The sequence below is a fragment of the Otolemur garnettii genome, unplaced genomic scaffold, assembly GCF_000181295.1.
Source record: "Otolemur garnettii isolate 467f Iridium unplaced genomic scaffold, OtoGar3 scaffold00046, whole genome shotgun sequence".
In the NCBI taxonomy this organism is placed as follows: domain Eukaryota; kingdom Metazoa; phylum Chordata; class Mammalia; order Primates; family Galagidae; genus Otolemur; species Otolemur garnettii.
The window spans coordinates 2,819,007-2,836,097 of NW_003852441.1; the positions used below are offsets into that span (position 1 = coordinate 2,819,007).

Sequence of the window (17,091 nt, forward strand, 5' to 3'; positions counted from 1 at the left end):
TCTCCTCCCAGAACCACAGCACAGAGGATATACTCCTACATCAGCTGTTTTCATTTTAAATATTTTAGGTAATAACACCCTGATAACAAGTTTTTAATTCCAAATACATATTAATAAAAATTATTGTGATTCAAAAATGAATTTAAAGAACTTAAATCAAAAGTAATGGAAAGCTGAAAGTCTCTAAAGACAATCTGAACTGAGTATGAAAGCAATGACATCAAGCAGAGTTGTCAGTCACAAATGCACAGGGGGAAGATAATCTAGAACCACAAAGGTGACCCTCATAACAACTCTGAGTCAAATTTTCCTAGAAAAAATGTAACCTCAATATATTCAAGTTTAATAAGTTATCCACATATAACAAAGAATTAAAACAGCCAAACAACCCAAACTGTATTCCTCAAGTACAGCATAAGAGGAAAAAGAAATTAAAATATTTGTAATCTTTACTTTTATTTTACTCTTGACTAATCCACTCACAGATTTAATTTTTGACATAATATTAGTCAAAGGGATTCCCAAATTCTATTATAACCCTATCAACCAACATTCCATATTACTAATTCACAAGGACTAAAATTAATCCAAAATTCCCTGCATATATAAATTAACATTCTCATATTCGATCATTACCTGGAACTATAAATGTTATCTGGAATGAATCAATTCCATTATTATTTTCTCTTCCTCCCCAAAATCCCAGTAAACAGATATATTTTTTAAAAGAAATGCCTTGGCTCGGTGCCCATAGCACAGTGGTTATGGAGCCAGCCACATAACACCCAGGCTGGTGGGTTCAAACCCGACCCAGGTCAGCTAAACAATAATGACAACTGCAACAAAAAATAGCTAGGTGTTGTGGCAAGCACCTGTAGTCCCAAATACTTGGGAAGCAGACGCAGGAAAATCGCTTGAGTCCAGGAGTTGGAGGTTGCTGTGAGCTGTGATGCCATGGCACTCTACCCAGGGCAACAGCTTGAGGCTCTGTCTCAAAAAAAAAAAAAAATTATAAATAACTATGATGTTATAATAAAGGCACAGGTCAAACATCACGAAAGCTTGAGGCTCTGTCTCAAAAAAAAAAAAAAATTATAAATAACTATGATGTTATAATAAAGGCACAGGTCAAACATCACGAATTTCCAAAACAGGGTGGTGCTGTGGCTCAGTGGGTGGGGCGCCGGCTCCATATACTGGGGATAGCCAGGCGTTGTTGTGGCGAGCGACTGTGGTCCCAGCTACTTGGGAGGCTGAGGCAAGAGAATCGCTTAAGCCCAGGAGCTAGAGGTTGATGTGAGCTGTGACTCCACAGCACACAGTGCTGAGGGTGAAAAAGTGAGACTTTGTCTCTAAAAAAAAAGAATTTCCAAAAAAAAAAAAAAAATACACTTTGGAGAAGGAATAAGAAGGAAACTTCCTAGAAGTAATACGTGATCAAATTCTTCAAAAACAGGTAGTAATTAGATGTAGTAGAGTTTGGAACAGGAAGGCAGGAAAAGAGCATTTAGAAAAGAGTACAGTATAAGAAAAACAAATCTTCTTAATACCAACACAAAATAGGCATATTATTTAACAGACCAAGTATAATAAAGAAATATCCTATGCTTTAGTATTTATGTGATTTATCAGTTTAAAAAGAATATGCTTTTTCCTTTAAAATAAATTGTATGGGCTCGGTGCCCATAGCACAATGGTTACAGCACCAGCCACATACACTGAGGCTGGTAGGTTCAAACCCCGGCCTGGGCCAGCTTAAACAACCATGACAACTGCAACAAAACACAGCCCAGTATTGCAGTGGGTGCCTGTAGTCCCAGCCACTTGGAGGCTGAGGCAAGAGAATCTCTTGAGCCCAAGAGTTTGAAGTTACTGTGGGCTGGGATGCACTCTACAGAGGGCAACATAGTGAGACTCTGTCTCAAAATTAATTGATTGATTGATTGATTTTATGGCATGACTACCTAGAGAAAACTAATATTACAACTAAGCTTTTCAGGCGGAATTCATAGCTCAGTGGGTAAGGCGTCCGCCACATGCACCTGGGCTGGAGGGTTAGAACCCAGCTCAAGCCTGCTAAAACAAAAAAATAAGCTGGGCGTTGTGGTGGGCGCCTATAGTCCCAACTACTCAGGAGGCTGAGGCAAGAGAATTGCTTGAGGCCAAGAGTTTGAGGTTGCTATGAGCTGTGTAATGCTATAGCACTCTACCAAGGGCAACAAAGTGAAACTGTGTCTCAATAAAAAAAAAAAAATGAGCCTGGGCTCAGCGCCTATAGCTCAACCAGCTAAGGCACCAGCCACATACACCTAAGGTGGCGGGTTCGAATCCCCAGCCCAGACCCGCCAAACAACAATGACGGCTGCAACCAAAAAATAGCTGGGTGTTGTGGCGGGCGCCTGTGGTCCCAGCTACTTGGGAGGTGGAGGCAGGAGACTCGCTTGAGCCCAGGAGTTGGAGGTTGCTGTGAGCTGTGATGCCATGGCACTCTACCCAGGGGAACAGCTTGAGACTGTCTCAAAAAAAAAAAAAAAAATGAACCTGGGCGGTGCCTGTGGCTCAGTGGGTAGGGCACCAGCCGCATATACCAACAGCGGTGGGTTCGAACCCATCCCGGGCCAGTTAAACAACTGCAACAAAAAAATGGTCCAGTATTGTGGCAGGAAACTGTAGTCCCAGCTACCTGGGAGGCTGACGCAAGAGAATCTCTTAAGCTCAAGAGTTTAAGGTTGCTGTGAGCTGTAACACCACAGACAGCACTCTACTGAGGGCAACATAGTGAGACTCTATCTCAAAAAAAAGGAAAAAAAAGAAGTATCTTAAATTCAATACCTAAGCTGAATATCCAAGCGATCTCTCATTTCCTATTATCTTCACTTTTTTTAAGTGTCAATTATCATACTGATGATTCTGTATATAATACAGCATAATGGAATGAACTCTATACTGCATGTCAGAAAAATTCAATTCTGCTACTGCCCAATTGCAACAACTCAGGTGTAGGAGCATTTAACTTTTATGACCTTCAATTCAAAAGTAATAAAAAGTAGGCCTAGATAACCTAAATGATTCTGCATTCTATAAGTTATTAGTATTTTATTTTAACCAACTCAGTTTATTTTTGAGATCACTTCTAAATAAAAGTAACAGCAGCATACATGGAGGAAGAAAACTGTCTGAAGGACTCTGCAGAAACATTCTCAGACTTTCAAATGCAAAGTGGAAAAAATAAAAGTAAGTTATATCTGGCTCAGCGCCCATGGCACAGTAGTTATGGTGCTGGCCACATACAATGAGGCTGGCAGGTTCAAATCCGGCCTACGCCAGCTAAAACCAACAATGACAACTGCAACAACAACAACAAAAAATAGCTGGGCTTTGTGGCTGGCGCCTGTAGTCCCAGCTACTCAGGAGGCGGAGGCAAGAGAATCGCTTAAGCCCAAGAGTTTGAGGTTGCTGTGAGCTGTGACACAACAGCACTCTACCAAGGGTGACAGCCTGAGACTCTGTCTTTAAAAAAAAAAAAGTAAGTTATATCCAAGTAATATTTTGACCACATAAGCTTCGGGTATAGAAAAAAATGGTAGAACAGTATAAATGTTCAAGGAAAAATACTACCATAAAAAATACCAAAATAAAAAACAGATGCTCCACATACAGTTATTGCTACATTACAGAAGCTTTTCCTATTTTTTCAATACTCCTAAAAAATCCTTTCAGAGAAAGAAACGTTTCCTTAACTTTTCTGCATCATCAAACATAAAAAGGCCAAAATACGAGACAATCTACAGAGTTAGTTATCTGTGCATGTAATTTATCTGCCAGACTATGCTTTATTCCTGTCTGCCATTTAGTAATGTGCACTGAACAAAAAAGGGCGCTTCATACTGGTTGAACTAGTTCATGAAAAAAATATACGAAATCTCTCTCCTACAAATGAAGCTGTACATAATAAATTCTAATCAACCTTTACTACTTGCTTTTGATCATATTCTAGTAAAATCCAGTGTGTGCAATCAAATAAGAGATGGAAGTTAACTAAATATGCACGAGATCTATCATCCTTAGAAATCAATAAGAATTTAAATTTACAACTAAAATCACAGAATATGGGCAGGACCTGTGGCTCAGTGGGTACAGCACCATCCCTATATGCTAGGGTTGTGGGTTTGAACCTGGCCCCAGCCAAACTGCTACCAAAAAATAGCCAGGCATTGTGGCCAGCACCTGTAGTCCTAGCTACTTGGGAGGCTAAGGCAAGAGAAATCGCTAAGCCAAGGAATTGGAGGTTGCTGTGAGCTATAATGCCACGGCGATCATGGGCAATAATATGAGGCTCTTTCTCAAAAAAAAAAAAAAAAGAAAAGAAAAGAAAAGAAATATATATATGTATATACATATATAAAATCCTCTAGAGCAACGGTTCTCAACTTGTGGGTCACGACCCCTTTGTAACAATGAAAATACATCCTGCATATCAAATATTTACATTATGATTCCTAACAGTAGCAAAATTAGTTATGAAGTAGAATAAATAAGAAAATCACAGAATACAGTTAAAACTGACTTACAAAAACAAACACCAAAAAAAACCTCAGTATCAAACAGCCTAGCATTCACCTACATCAACCAATCCCAGATCTATCCAAAGGCCTTTTCTTTGTGTACCAGAGAGCAAAGTCAAGACAATCTCACCACTTCACAAAATTTCTTTAAATGTTTTAAACAATTTGAATAAACTCACCTAAACTTGGGACAAGCTTTTACTCAATTAAATTTAAAAAAATAAGTTAATTCTCAGCATTTCATGCTTTTTAAAAGGTTTAAAAAACAGGATAAACACTTAAGTTTTACTCTTTTTTAAATTCACCAAGACATCTGGTTAAAAATATATAATCCTCGGCTCAGCACCAGCCGTATACACCAAAGTTCAAACCTGGCCCCAGCCAGCTAAAAGAACAATGACAACTACAACAAAAAATAGTCAGGCGTTGTGGCAGGCGCCTACAGTCCCAGCTACTTGGGAGGTGAAGGCAAGAGAATCGCTTATGTGCAAGAGTTAGAGGTTGCTGTGAGCTGTGATGCTACAGCACTCTATCAAGGGTGACATAGTGAAACTCTGTCTCAAAAAGGAAAAAAAAAGAAATATATATATAATCGTCTACAGCAGCGGTTCTCAACCTGTGAGTCACGACCCTTTTGTAACAATGAAAATACATCTTGCATATCAGATATTTACATTATGATTTCTAACAGTAGCAAAATTAGTTATGAAGTAAAAACGAAAATAATTTTATGGTTGGGGGTCACCACAACATGAGGAACTGTATTAAAGGGTCTCAGCATTAGGAGACATTAGGAAGGTTGAGAACCACTGCTCTAGAGGCCCTGGAGAGAATCACAACTTTAGATGTGTCACAGCAGATAACAGGTATACTCTGATAAGTAACAGAAATATGTTTTTCTGATTAGAATCCTATTTTGTTCATTCCACAAAAATTTGCACCGTCAATATCCCACAAACATACACACACTCCCACCACATGCCTTAAACATAAAGATAAAATCAGAGAAGTATCTTGCTCTCAAGATGAGATAAAATACTAACAAAAATACAAGGTAGCAAGTGTTAAGCACTGTGAGAGATGGGCAGAAAAAGCATTACCAGGAGAGAAAAGAGACATGTTACTACATCACAGAAACATAAAATCCTTTCATCTGTTTAAAGCAATTTCAAAACTATTAATTCCATTTAGGTTCACAACAGCCAACCCTGTTGTTGTAGAGCAAACGCTTCCCCTAATGATACAGATGAGGAAATCTGAAGTGTACAGAAAGGTTGCTCAGTTCTAAATCATCACACAGTTAAGTTACCAAAATCAAGACTCCCTGTATTAAATTTTCTCTGGGGGAGTAATTCAACATATGGCAGGCCTTTTGTAAAAGGAAAGAGTATTTTGGTACTGCAAGCGATCACTTCCTAGTATATTCTTTCTGTATATGTAGATATATATGTAAGCTTTGATTTCCATTAACAGGTGTGCTTAGGGCAGCGCATGTGGCTTGGTGAGTAGGGGGCCGGCCCCACATAACTGAGGGTGGTGGGTTTGAACCCGGCAAGGCCAAACTGCAACACAAAAAGAGCCAGGTGTTGTGGCGGGTGCGTGTGGTCCCAGCTACTCGGGAGGCTGAAGCAAGAGAATCCCCTAAGCCCAAGAGCTGGAGGTTGCTGTGAGCTGTGACCCCACAGCACTCTACCGAGAGGACAAAGTGAGACTCTGTCTCTTAAAAAAAAAACAGGTGTACTTATAGCAAGGAAAAGCAACTGGGCGCCATAAATATTAAAGTAAACTTCCACTATATATTATCAGAATGAGAAAACGAGATGCAAGATCCCTCTAGTAGGAGAGTGGTTCTTTCCCCTGTAATTTTTACTCATGTCTAAATAAGATTCTAAAATTGGTCTGTTCTGGAGCCAAGTACAAGTTGGTTCATCCAATAAAAATCTTTATGAAAGGGTACACAAAAACATATTCAAAGAGCTATTAATAATTAAATAATGCCATCAACTCCTTAGTTATCCATAAGACCTTGATGAGACCGAGCATCAGCAGCTACTGATCAAGATATGTTGAACCAATGAATGAATCTCTTAAATCCTAGGCCTGTTGTTCTTTGCACGTTGCCATGTTCTGCCTCCCATCATTTCCTCACCAGGGTGCACACAAGGAATGTAAATTTCGATATAATTAGGATATAATTAGGGAAGCAAATCTGATGCAAGTGAATATACTAATCCCAAAGATTAGAATTACCCATACCACTACTCTCCACGGTTAACTCTTCTGTGGCACAGGAACCCAGGCATGCAACTATCACGGAAAGAAAAGTGACACTTTTTGAGCAAATGACTTTTTATAAACATTACTTATTCCCACTCACTCCTTTAATACATGACTATTCCTGATCCACTTTATTCGAAGAAGCCCATCTCCTCTCCATTAAGACCAATTTCTCAACCACAGTTTCTCAAATCCCTCCTTACCCAAAAAGAAGTGCACTCACCGACTTCACACACCAACAATGAGCGGCGGAAGGGACAGGGTGTGGATCTTGGCCCTCTCCACCACTGCCCACCCTTCGCCATCACACGGGGTCTGGTTAGAAAGGTCAACTACTTTGCCCTCCACGCACTTGTCCATCGCTGTCACCCTCTCTAGCTGCTTCCACCCTCCCAGGTCGGGCACCGACTCCGCCTCACGGCGAGCCCAGGCTGGCCACCCGCGCGGCCGCAGCCGAGGACCCAAGGCCTCCCAGTGTCGCTCGCCGGCCCCGCAGGCTCCGCACAGGACACCCCGGGGCGGCCCCGGCCCGGCCGCAGCCCATTCTTCCTCCAAACTCCGTCAGCCTCCACTCTGGGGCCCGGGCTCCCCGCCGCGCCCGACAGGCCCCCGGGCGGCCCAGAGCAGAGGACGGGCGGCTACGACCCGTCGCGCCTTCGCTGGGCCTACGGCGCCCTCTCGCCCGGCTGAGAAGCCGTCCCCGCGGCAGGAACCCAGAGAGCCCTGGGACGAGCAGGGCCCCGGAGGCCGGGGCTGCAGGCGGCGGGGCCTACTCACCAGGAGCTGGCGGAGCGCGGGAGCCGACGCGCCCCCGGGCCTGAGGGGCAGGACGCGGTGCCGGCGCGCGGCCCCACACCCGGACCTCGGTCGGCGCGGCAAGCTGGGCACTCACTCCTGCCGCGGACGCCGTCGCTGCTGCTGCTTCGCCACCTTAGCCGCCATCTTGACTCAACCCCTCTCCCTCCCCCCAGCCCCGGCGGCCGCGGCTGAGGCGGCTCCGGCGCCGGCTCCTCCTCCTTCCGGAGGGCTGGGAGACCGACTCCCTCCGCTGGCCGAGCGCCGCTCCTACCTGGGCCGGGTTCCCAGGGGTCCCCTCGGCCGGGCGGCGGCAATCCCCTCTCATGCATGTGTCAAAATGAAGAAGTAAACCCGGGAAATTGTAAAGTAATGTTGTAGGTCATCTCAGAGTTCGCCTCCACTCAACTTTCAGAGAAGGAGAGTGGCCCGGGCATCAGTGCGCCCAGCCCGACCCGGCGCGGCTGCCATCGCGCACCCGGGCCGGTGCGCACCGCGAGCGGCCGCTCCTGCGCCTCGGGGCCTCCTCCGGCCGTGGGAAAGGGATGAGCGCCAGGCCGAGCCTCGGGCCCTGCGACCCCTTCGCGGCGCGGCGGGACGGCAGGGGCCTGCGGCCGGGGCTACGTGGAGGGAATCCCGGTCCACACGGGGCTGGGAGCCAGAGGGGTGCTCGACCCAGCCCAGATACCTTCCCTGGCTCCGGCTGCAATTCGCACCAAGACCTCACTGAAATGCGGCGCGGCTCCCCAGCCTAAAGTAACTCGCAATTGGAGCGTGTAGCCCTGGCTTCTACGAAGTGCACTCTCGGCCTTACTCTTCTATTGAAATGACTAGACAGTTCTTTGTAACCGCATACTTTTTGGACAGTCACCACTGCACATCCCAAAATTGAGAAGGAAAAACATAGTTGGTGTATCTGGCTGTTTCATGTGGATAACGGGCTAACCGTATAATTTTAAGAAAGTCGCAGGTTTTTAAGAAATTACTTACAAAGTGATCAGATGAAGAAGAGGAACTCTTCCTAAAAGAATTGAGAGCCTATTTTAAAACGCTTCTATTTAAACCTATTGCACTGTAAGGAAGGACTAAGAAAACTGGACATGGTGCTCGGATAAGCTCTGCAACGACGCAGGCACAACACTTCAATGATTCAAAAACGGGAGAGAGCTGGATAAAGAATTGTTGATGGGCTTCTGTGTTCAACCACAAGAGAAAACCTACTTCTAAAGCTTCAACCCTCCGGAAAGTGTCGGCGGGACGGATTTTAAAAACGGAACCCAAATTTAGCGGGTGCAGTTTTCCCGCCGGAATTAGGGTCAGTTGCAGCCTTTCCGACTGCGCAAGCGCAGTACAGCTTACCCGGGATGGACGTGGTAGTTCTTTTCTGGGCGGTAGCGGCAGTCTACGCTTGGGTTTGGGGTTTGAGACACCCCGGAACGAATAACTAGTCAGAAGCAAACAGGTTTAGTGGAAGCTGGAGGCTGAACCCTCCTGGTGATCGCAGGCCTTGGCTATGAAGCCTTGTTCTTTGCTCCCACAACGCTAGGCTTGGCCCACCTAAGGTACCAAGGGTCGCGGCTTTGCTTCCTCTGCAGGTAGGAGGAGACCGTAGGCGGGGCACAGGAACCCGGGGCTGTGAAGAGAATTTAGGTGCTAATCGGTGTCAGTGAACCTCTCGCTGGGTTTTGTGTTGTAGAGAGCAAGGTGAATACTCCAGAGGTCCTTTTTCTGGACCGCTCACAGACTGGAGCGGCTGGAGCGGCTGGCTTCCCAGGTGGGTTGGGGGACGTCTGCAGCTCGCCTACGCTGCTTACCACTCGCAAGCTTGAGGATTAAAAAGCAGTTGCTCGCGACTGGTTCCCTTCAGTACCTGCATTTCCGTTGGGAACTATGCCTAGTTATTCTTTGGAACCTTTATTTACGGAAGGATCAAGAAAAATGATCTTACTTTTAGCACACCAAACAAATCTATGCTGTATCCTGCCTGCTCTAACCTTGAAGTATCACTAATAATAGGAAAAGGACCTCCCCGATAATTTCAAAATCCAGTTTTCCTAAAGAGATGCTTGTATCAATTTGAAGATGTAAACTCGGAAGATTGGAAAGTAATTTTGTAGGTATTTTAGAGTTCATCACCGGTCGACTGTGGGTGAAAGTTTCAAAGAATAGATTTTTCCTTATAATGCAGAATATCAAATGAAAAAACGAATTATTTACCATTATACTGTATGATTGGATAATCTTAGAGCCGTATAAATGAACTGAACTGTACAAATATGTGGGTGAGTTTTACAGTATGTCAAATTATACCTCAATAAAGCCCTTTTTTAAAATTACCCGTGGCCTCTTTTCTTTCTTTTTTTTTTTTGGAGACAGAATCTCTCACTTTATCCCCCTCGGAAGAGTGCTGTTGCATCACTGCTCACAGCAACCTCCAGCTCTTGGGCTTAAGCGACTCTCCGGAGTAGCTGGGACAACAGGCACCCGCCACAACGCCCAGCTATTTTATTGTTTGCAGTTTGCCCAGAGCTGGGTTGGAACCGCCATCCTTGGCATATGGGGCCGGTGCCCTACCATTGAGCTACAGGCACCGCCCGCCTCCCCCATGGCCTTTTTTCTTACTTGGTTGTGTATGCTTCCAACTTTTTTTCTATACACATTTTTCACAGAAATCACATACAATTTTATATTTGTTTCATTTAACATATTTATATTCATTTACCAATATTTATTAAACATTTATGTGCTAGGCCTCATCTGTGCCCTAGGGATACAAGCCTGAAGACAAGCTAGATGAGGACTGTGTCTTCATGAAACTTGAATAATACTCATGTTAATAAGAGCTCAATACACAGCCTTTTTAAATGGTTTCATCAAGTTCCAAAGTGGTGGCTCATGCTTGTGATCCTAGCACTCTAGAAGGCCCCGGCTGGAGGATCCCTTGAGCTCAGGAACTGTAAACCAACCTGAGAAAGAAGCAAGCCCTGCACTACTAAAAATAGGAAAATTAGCCGTGCCTGGTGGCCTAGGCCTGAGTAGTCTCAGCTACTTAGTAGGCTAAAGTAGGAGGATCCTTGAACCCAGGAGTTTGAGGTTGCTGTGATCTAGTCTGATGCCACAGCACTCTAGCCTGGTTAATAGAGCAAGACTCTCAAAAAGTTTTTTAAAAAGGTTTCATCAAGATAAAACTTAATTTAGGCTCGGCACCTGTAGCTCAGGTGGCTAGGGTGCCAGCCACATACACTGGAGCTGACAGGTTCAAATCCAGCCTGGGCCAAAAAATAGCTGGGTGTTGTGGCAGACGCCAGTATTCCCAGCTACTTGGGAGGCTGAGGCAAGAGAATCACTTGGACCCAGGAGTTTGGGATTGCTGTGAGCTACCACGGCACTCTACCCAGGGTGACAGCTTTCAGTCTCAGAAAAAATAAATAAAACTTAATTTAGTCTACCTTCATCATATATATACTTAGGGCTTTTTAAATACTGTATCTCTATTACAAAAAAAAAAATCTTTATTTCATAATATTTCATTAGGATTAATTTATACAATTTGCTGTATTAAGGCTTTGCATGAAAATCACATTCCCCAAAACATGCCAATTTATATTCTTTTTTTTTTTTTTGAAGGGAAATACAGAACTATCTTTATTTAAAAATACATTTTAAAAAATCAAAAACAGGTATTAGTACCTAGCATTCAGGTACTAACACTCTAGCATTTCGTTATTAATCACACAATGATTACATGGGGGCTTTCAAAACCTATACTCTCAGTCTGGAGGACACAGGCCAGGGATTCCCAAATTGCTGTCACAAGCTTTTTGGTCACGCTTGGCCCACCCAGCTAATTTTCTCTTTGCTAGCTGCTATAGTAACCCTGGGTTTGTTAGTTTCAATAGAGAAAGGATAAAAAGTCAGTCAAATTCAGTGATGCCAGTGCAAAATTCAGTGGAAGCCCCAAGGCAATAGTAGTGTCACTCCATAAATTACAAACACGTTTTTAAATACACGTTGCTTCAGGCCAATGAGACTGCAGTTTATTTGACTATTTTGTGGTAGGGGAGAAGGTTGAGTGTTGCTGTGAAAGCCCTGATATCAGTAATGGGGATGACGGAATCTGCCAGCACAGGAGAGGTTGGCAGGTAGGTTAGCTGCATCACTTCACAAGAAGAATTTGAATCTTCACCAGAAGGGGTGCTGTCTTCTTCCAGCTCGTACTTCCCGTATCCAACAACATGAACGCTGAGCATTTTACTCCCTGGTCCTCTATGGTCCTTGAACCAGTTGACCAGGTCTGATTTTGAGAATGACTTCAGTGCTTCAATCTCATGAGCAAGACGATCAAAGAGATACTGCTGTGTCACCACTTCGTTCCAGTTCCTATCCACCTCCTCCCCAAGGTGGGTGTCCTCACACTCCTTCAGCTTGATGAGAGCTGTGACCTGGGTGTTGAATGCATCTTCAGTGAGGTTCTCAATCTTCTCTTCAAAGCTAGAAAGAAACTCTTCTATCTTCTTATCAACAACTTCAGAGTTGTACTTGGTTGCCTGTGTTCCCACGGTGACAGAGAATCCTAGAATCCCAGATGTGTTCCTACAGGTAGGGTATACATGGTACCCAAGAGTCTGTTTGGTTCGAAGGAAGTCAAAACAAGGCTCCTCCATGTGCATCACAAGCAGCTCCATAAGAGTGTATTCTCTCAGACTCCTCGTACCTGACTGGTAGTACACAGTGACTTCAGAGTTGGCATCACCCTTGTTCAGAGCTTTCACTTTGCACAGGTGGTGGCCACTGGGCAGCTCTACCACCTGGAACTGCACAGGCATCTCCTGTTCCAGAGGCATGAATTTCAGCTTATCAACAACATATCTGAGGAAATCCATAGATTCTGTGCTTGTGACATTCCCTTGTACCAGGCCCTCAACAAAGAGCTGGGATTTGAACTCTTTAACAAAGCTCAGCAGAGACTCAAGGGAAAGGCCATCCATCAAAGCCCGGTACTTGTCAATCATCGACCAACGGGCATATTCCAGGATTAAAAGCCGCACATCTTTGGCCAGAGTCTCGGGCTTGATGAGGATGTTAAAGTAGGTCTTCTTCAACTGCTCAGTTATCATGGTAAAGACAGCTGGTGTAGAGCTGAACTCAGCTAAATAGTCAATAATAAGCTGAAAGAGTAGAGGTAGTTTGTGGTTGAATCCTTTCACTCGAATAATTAAACCATGTTCACCAGCTACCAGTTTATACTCCAGCTGAGCCACATCTGCTTCATAAGCTGGTTCCGCGAGGTTATGGGTAAGGATATTGACAAAAATATCAAAGAGAACCACATTTGCTGCAGACTTCTGTATCAAAGGTGAAATTAGATGGAAACGTATATATGCTTTGGGGATCTTGAATTTGTTGTCTTTCTTATACCACAGGCAACCTTGTGGAGTATTCACAATTTTAACAGGGTATTCTGTTTCAGGACAATCAAAAGCCTTCAATGTGAAGTCGGTGGCTATATACTTGTTTTCGGCTGGAAGATGAAGTTCTGAATTTAATTCGAAATCACTCTTCCATAGTTCAGCCCAAGAGTTATCAACATCTTCAATACTATACTGAGTCCCAAACCATTTCTCCTTGAGGTCACATTTTCCCTCATTAGCACCAGACAGTAGAACAAGATTTGCTTTCTGAGGAACTAGTTGATTAAGGGCTTCAGCAATGACTTCCGGCTTATATTCAAAAAGCAGCTGATCTCCTGTGAGGAAGTCCTGCAGTGGATACAGTTGCATGTTTTCACACATGTTCTCCACATACTCAACTGGATCTGTCTGTTCTTGGTAATGAAATTCATTATCCTCAATTTTCTGAATCTCTTCAAAAATTCTTTTCTCTGGACCTAGCTTCTGGAGCATTTTTAAATACTGGAAGACGGTATAAGCAACCTCATAGAAATGTTCATAACCCTCATCAGTCAAGGTAATAGAAATGCTGAACACTGAATAAGTAGAATTTTGCTCAAATCCTGTCTCACCATTTCCACCAAACAGTGCAAGAGCCCAGCATTTTTTTCTTAGGTAAGAAAGAATGCTTCCTTTGCCTTCATGTCCAACCAGCCAGGAGATATAATGAAGTGGCTTCACTCTGTAATGTTGCTGTTGAGGGGGAAGTGCCCATGTGATGGTCAGAGCATGAATTTTTCTGATTAGAACAACTCTATAAAGTTTGTTAAATGCTGGTGTGTCAAATGGATCCGTTAAATGGCCGAAGTTTGGTTTGGGTAACCCATTGTTTGGTATCTGAGAGAAGATTTCAGTCACCCACTTTTCTAAAGTATCCAGTGTTTCTTTGGATTGAACCACTAAAGTCATGTAATGAGCAGAGTAGTATCGCATCCAGAATTCTCTCAATCTAGCATGTGTATCAATATTATTCTTTTTTGGCTCATGCTTGAGAGTCTCAGCATTTCCCCAAAAAAATTTCCCCATAGGATGTCCAGGTCTAGCAAGGCTTCCAAATAACATTTCCTTTCTGTTTGCATCAGAAGGTCCTGCGAGTTGATATTCACTATCAACAGCTTCAACTTCACGGTCAATTGCATCTCTGATCATTAGTGGATGGATGAAGAACTGGGCCCATCTATCCAGGGCTTCCTTGAAGTATTTTCTCTGGACATCAAACTGAAAGACTGTGCGTTCACAATCAGTTGAGGCATTATCACTACCCCCATGTTTCTTCAGGAAGGCATCAAACCCATTCTCATCTGGATATTTCAAACTACCCATGAATACCATGTGCTCCAAAAAGTGTGCCAGCCCAGGCAGGTCATCTGGATCAGCAAAACTCCCAACTCCAACACAAAGAGCCGCTGCAGACTGTTTTTCAGTGGTTTTCTTTCTAGCTTCTGCTCTCTCTTCTATTTCTTCCAATTCATTATCCTCAGTATCAAGATCATCATCATCATGTTCATCATCATCATCATCAAACTCATCTTCATCATCTAAACCCTCTTCATCATCATCTTCTATTTCAGCTCCAGAATCTTCATCATCATCATCATCATCTTCTTCTTCTTCTTCTTCTTCCTCATCTTCATCATCTATTGCATTTCCTGTTTTACCTTCCATATTAGTTAGGTCTGAAATCAAAAGTGCCTGCAAGCCATTCCGTAATTTGATGTATCGGTATTGCTTGGGGTCGCTGGGAGACTTGACGATCTCAGGGTCTCCAGCATTACTGAGAGACCCCCTCCTCCGTCGCTCGTCCTCAGATTCATCTGCTCCTAGACGGGCAACCCGGCCGCTCTCGCCCAAATCCTGCCCATTGGGCTGCACGTCAGGGCAACTGCAGGTAGACTTCGCCTTGTTCCTTCCTCCTCCTCCTACTCTTCCAGCCGCTCCTCCTCCGCCGCGTTCCAGAGGCGGTGGCGGCCGGCGCTGGTGCTGCCGCAGCCGCTGGGGAAGACAGGCCTGAACCCCTCCCCCAATCCGGTCTCCGCCAATTTATATTCTTACTGGCAGCAATGATAGTATCTGTCTTAATGTATTACTCTCTCTATAGCAGTAACTGGTATTTTATAAATTTCTTGATTATTTTTTCTCAAAAAAATCTTTTGTTACAAGTGTGAGTAAACCATCTTCGTATTAGAGAGTTTGGGTCTAAGCACTTTGTGCCATGTTAAGGCAATTTATTGAGAATAGCTGCAAGTAACAGTTCTATTTTTTCTTCATTTTTAACTTTATTTATATTTTATACAACTGTGGAAGTCAAATTGTAAATTTGTTTCAAGATCTGCAAGAGAAACCTGGATTTTGTTTGTAAAATATAGGGGCATTGTGTCCTTTAATAAGTTTCTCATTTTTAATAGGGTCATGAAAATTTGGGACCAGAAATCACAATTTTTTAAATAAATATATAAAACATGCATTTGGGCGGCACCTGTGGCTCAGTGAGTAGGGCGCTGGCCCCATATACCAAGGGTGGCAAGTTCAAGCCTGGCCCTGGCCAAACTGCAACAAAAAAAATAGCCGAGCCTTGTGGCAGGCTCTTGTAGTCCCAGCTACTCAGGAGGCTGAGGTAAGAGAATTGCCTAAGCCCAAGAGCTGGAAGTTGCTGTGAGCTGTGATGCTACAGCACTCTACCACTCTACCAAGGGTGACAAAGTAAGACTCTTGTCTCTAAAAAAAAATAAAGCATGCACTTGGCACTTGATTTTTTTTTTTTTTTTTAGAGACAGAGTCTCCTTTGTCGCCCTCGGTGGAGTGCTGTGGCGTCACAGCTCACAGCAACCTCCAGCTCTTGGGCTTAGGCGATTCTCTTGCTTCAACCTCCTGAGTAGCTGGGACCACAGGCACCAGCCACAACGCCTGGCTCTTTTTCTGTTGCAGTTTGGCCAGGGCTGGTTTGGAACCCACCACCCTCCATATATGGGGCTGCTGCCCTACTCACTGAGCCACAGGAACCGCCCTTGTTTTTTGTTTGTTTGTTTGTTTGTTTGTTGAGACAAAATTCTTGCTCTATTGCCTGAGTTAGAGTCCAGTGGTGTTGGTCATCATAGCTCACTGCAACCTCAGACTCATGGGTTCAAGTGACCTGTCTCCCAAGTACCTGGTACTATAGGTATGTGCCCTCACACCATGCTAATTTTTCTCTTTTCTTGGAGAGATAGTTTTTCAAACTATCCCCAAGTAATCCTGTCACCTGGCCTCCTAAGGGTCTAGGACTAGAGGTATAAGCCATGGTGCCCATATATTTATCATTAAAATGTGTCTTAGTGTCATAGCTCACAGCAACCTCAAACTCTTAGGCTTAAGTGATTCCTTTGCCTCAGCCTCCTCAGTAGCTGGGACTACACGGACCCACCACAAAGCCCAGCTATTTTTTTGTTGCATTTGTCATTTCCTCTAAATCAAACTTACCATTGTAAATTGTTCTCACTGTGCTTTTTAAAATTACTTTTAAAATTTGAGTTCATTCAAAAATATATAGATTAAACATTCCCCACACTCCTGACTTAACATTCAAACATAAAAAACAGGAAGCTAATAATTTGTAGTAGAATCTAAGAAAGCTATTATCATGTGATGGAGAAAATACAATGGACCCAAAATGGAGAAAAACATTAATTCCCTTTTCAGGGCTTTAGATTAAGTTAAGCTCCAAATAGGTTTTCTTTTTATCTGGGCTTTAAAAATAGGAATAGATATAGAGGAAGTAGGACAAGTCATTCTAGGCAGTAGTAAAGGAGTAAAGGCATCAGTTAGTCTTGGACTTGAATAAATAATTCATTCTAACTAGATCTCCAGTTTAAGGGGAAAGGAGAAGTAAAAACATTTTTGTCCAGCATTTTTCTAATTTATGTAACCACTGAAATACCTATTAATATATTTGTATCTTAGTAGGATATCACTGAATACATTTTATGGAGAGGTAACAATCAGTTCTGTGTTTCTTTTTTTTTTTTTTT

At 43.4% G+C, this 17,091-nt stretch overlaps 1 protein-coding gene and 1 pseudogene across 2 annotated transcripts in view; both read right to left on the reverse strand.

Moving 5' to 3' along the window:
* NCOR1 (nuclear receptor corepressor 1) overlaps positions 1–7,820 on the reverse strand; it is a 181,712-nt gene extending 173,892 nt beyond the window's left edge. The window contains exon 1 of the mRNA XM_012805930.2: positions 7,620–7,820. The gene's annotated coding sequence lies outside the window, so the exon portion shown is untranslated. The remainder of the gene's footprint in view (positions 1–7,619) is intronic.
* A 3,819-nt stretch (positions 7,821–11,639) lies between these two features.
* On the reverse strand, positions 11,640–15,088 carry LOC100945367 (annotated as a pseudogene). The gene has a single exon (XR_001161356.2). The product of XR_001161356.2 is annotated as a nardilysin pseudogene (transcript).
* Between the last annotated feature and the right edge of the window lie 2,003 nt (positions 15,089–17,091).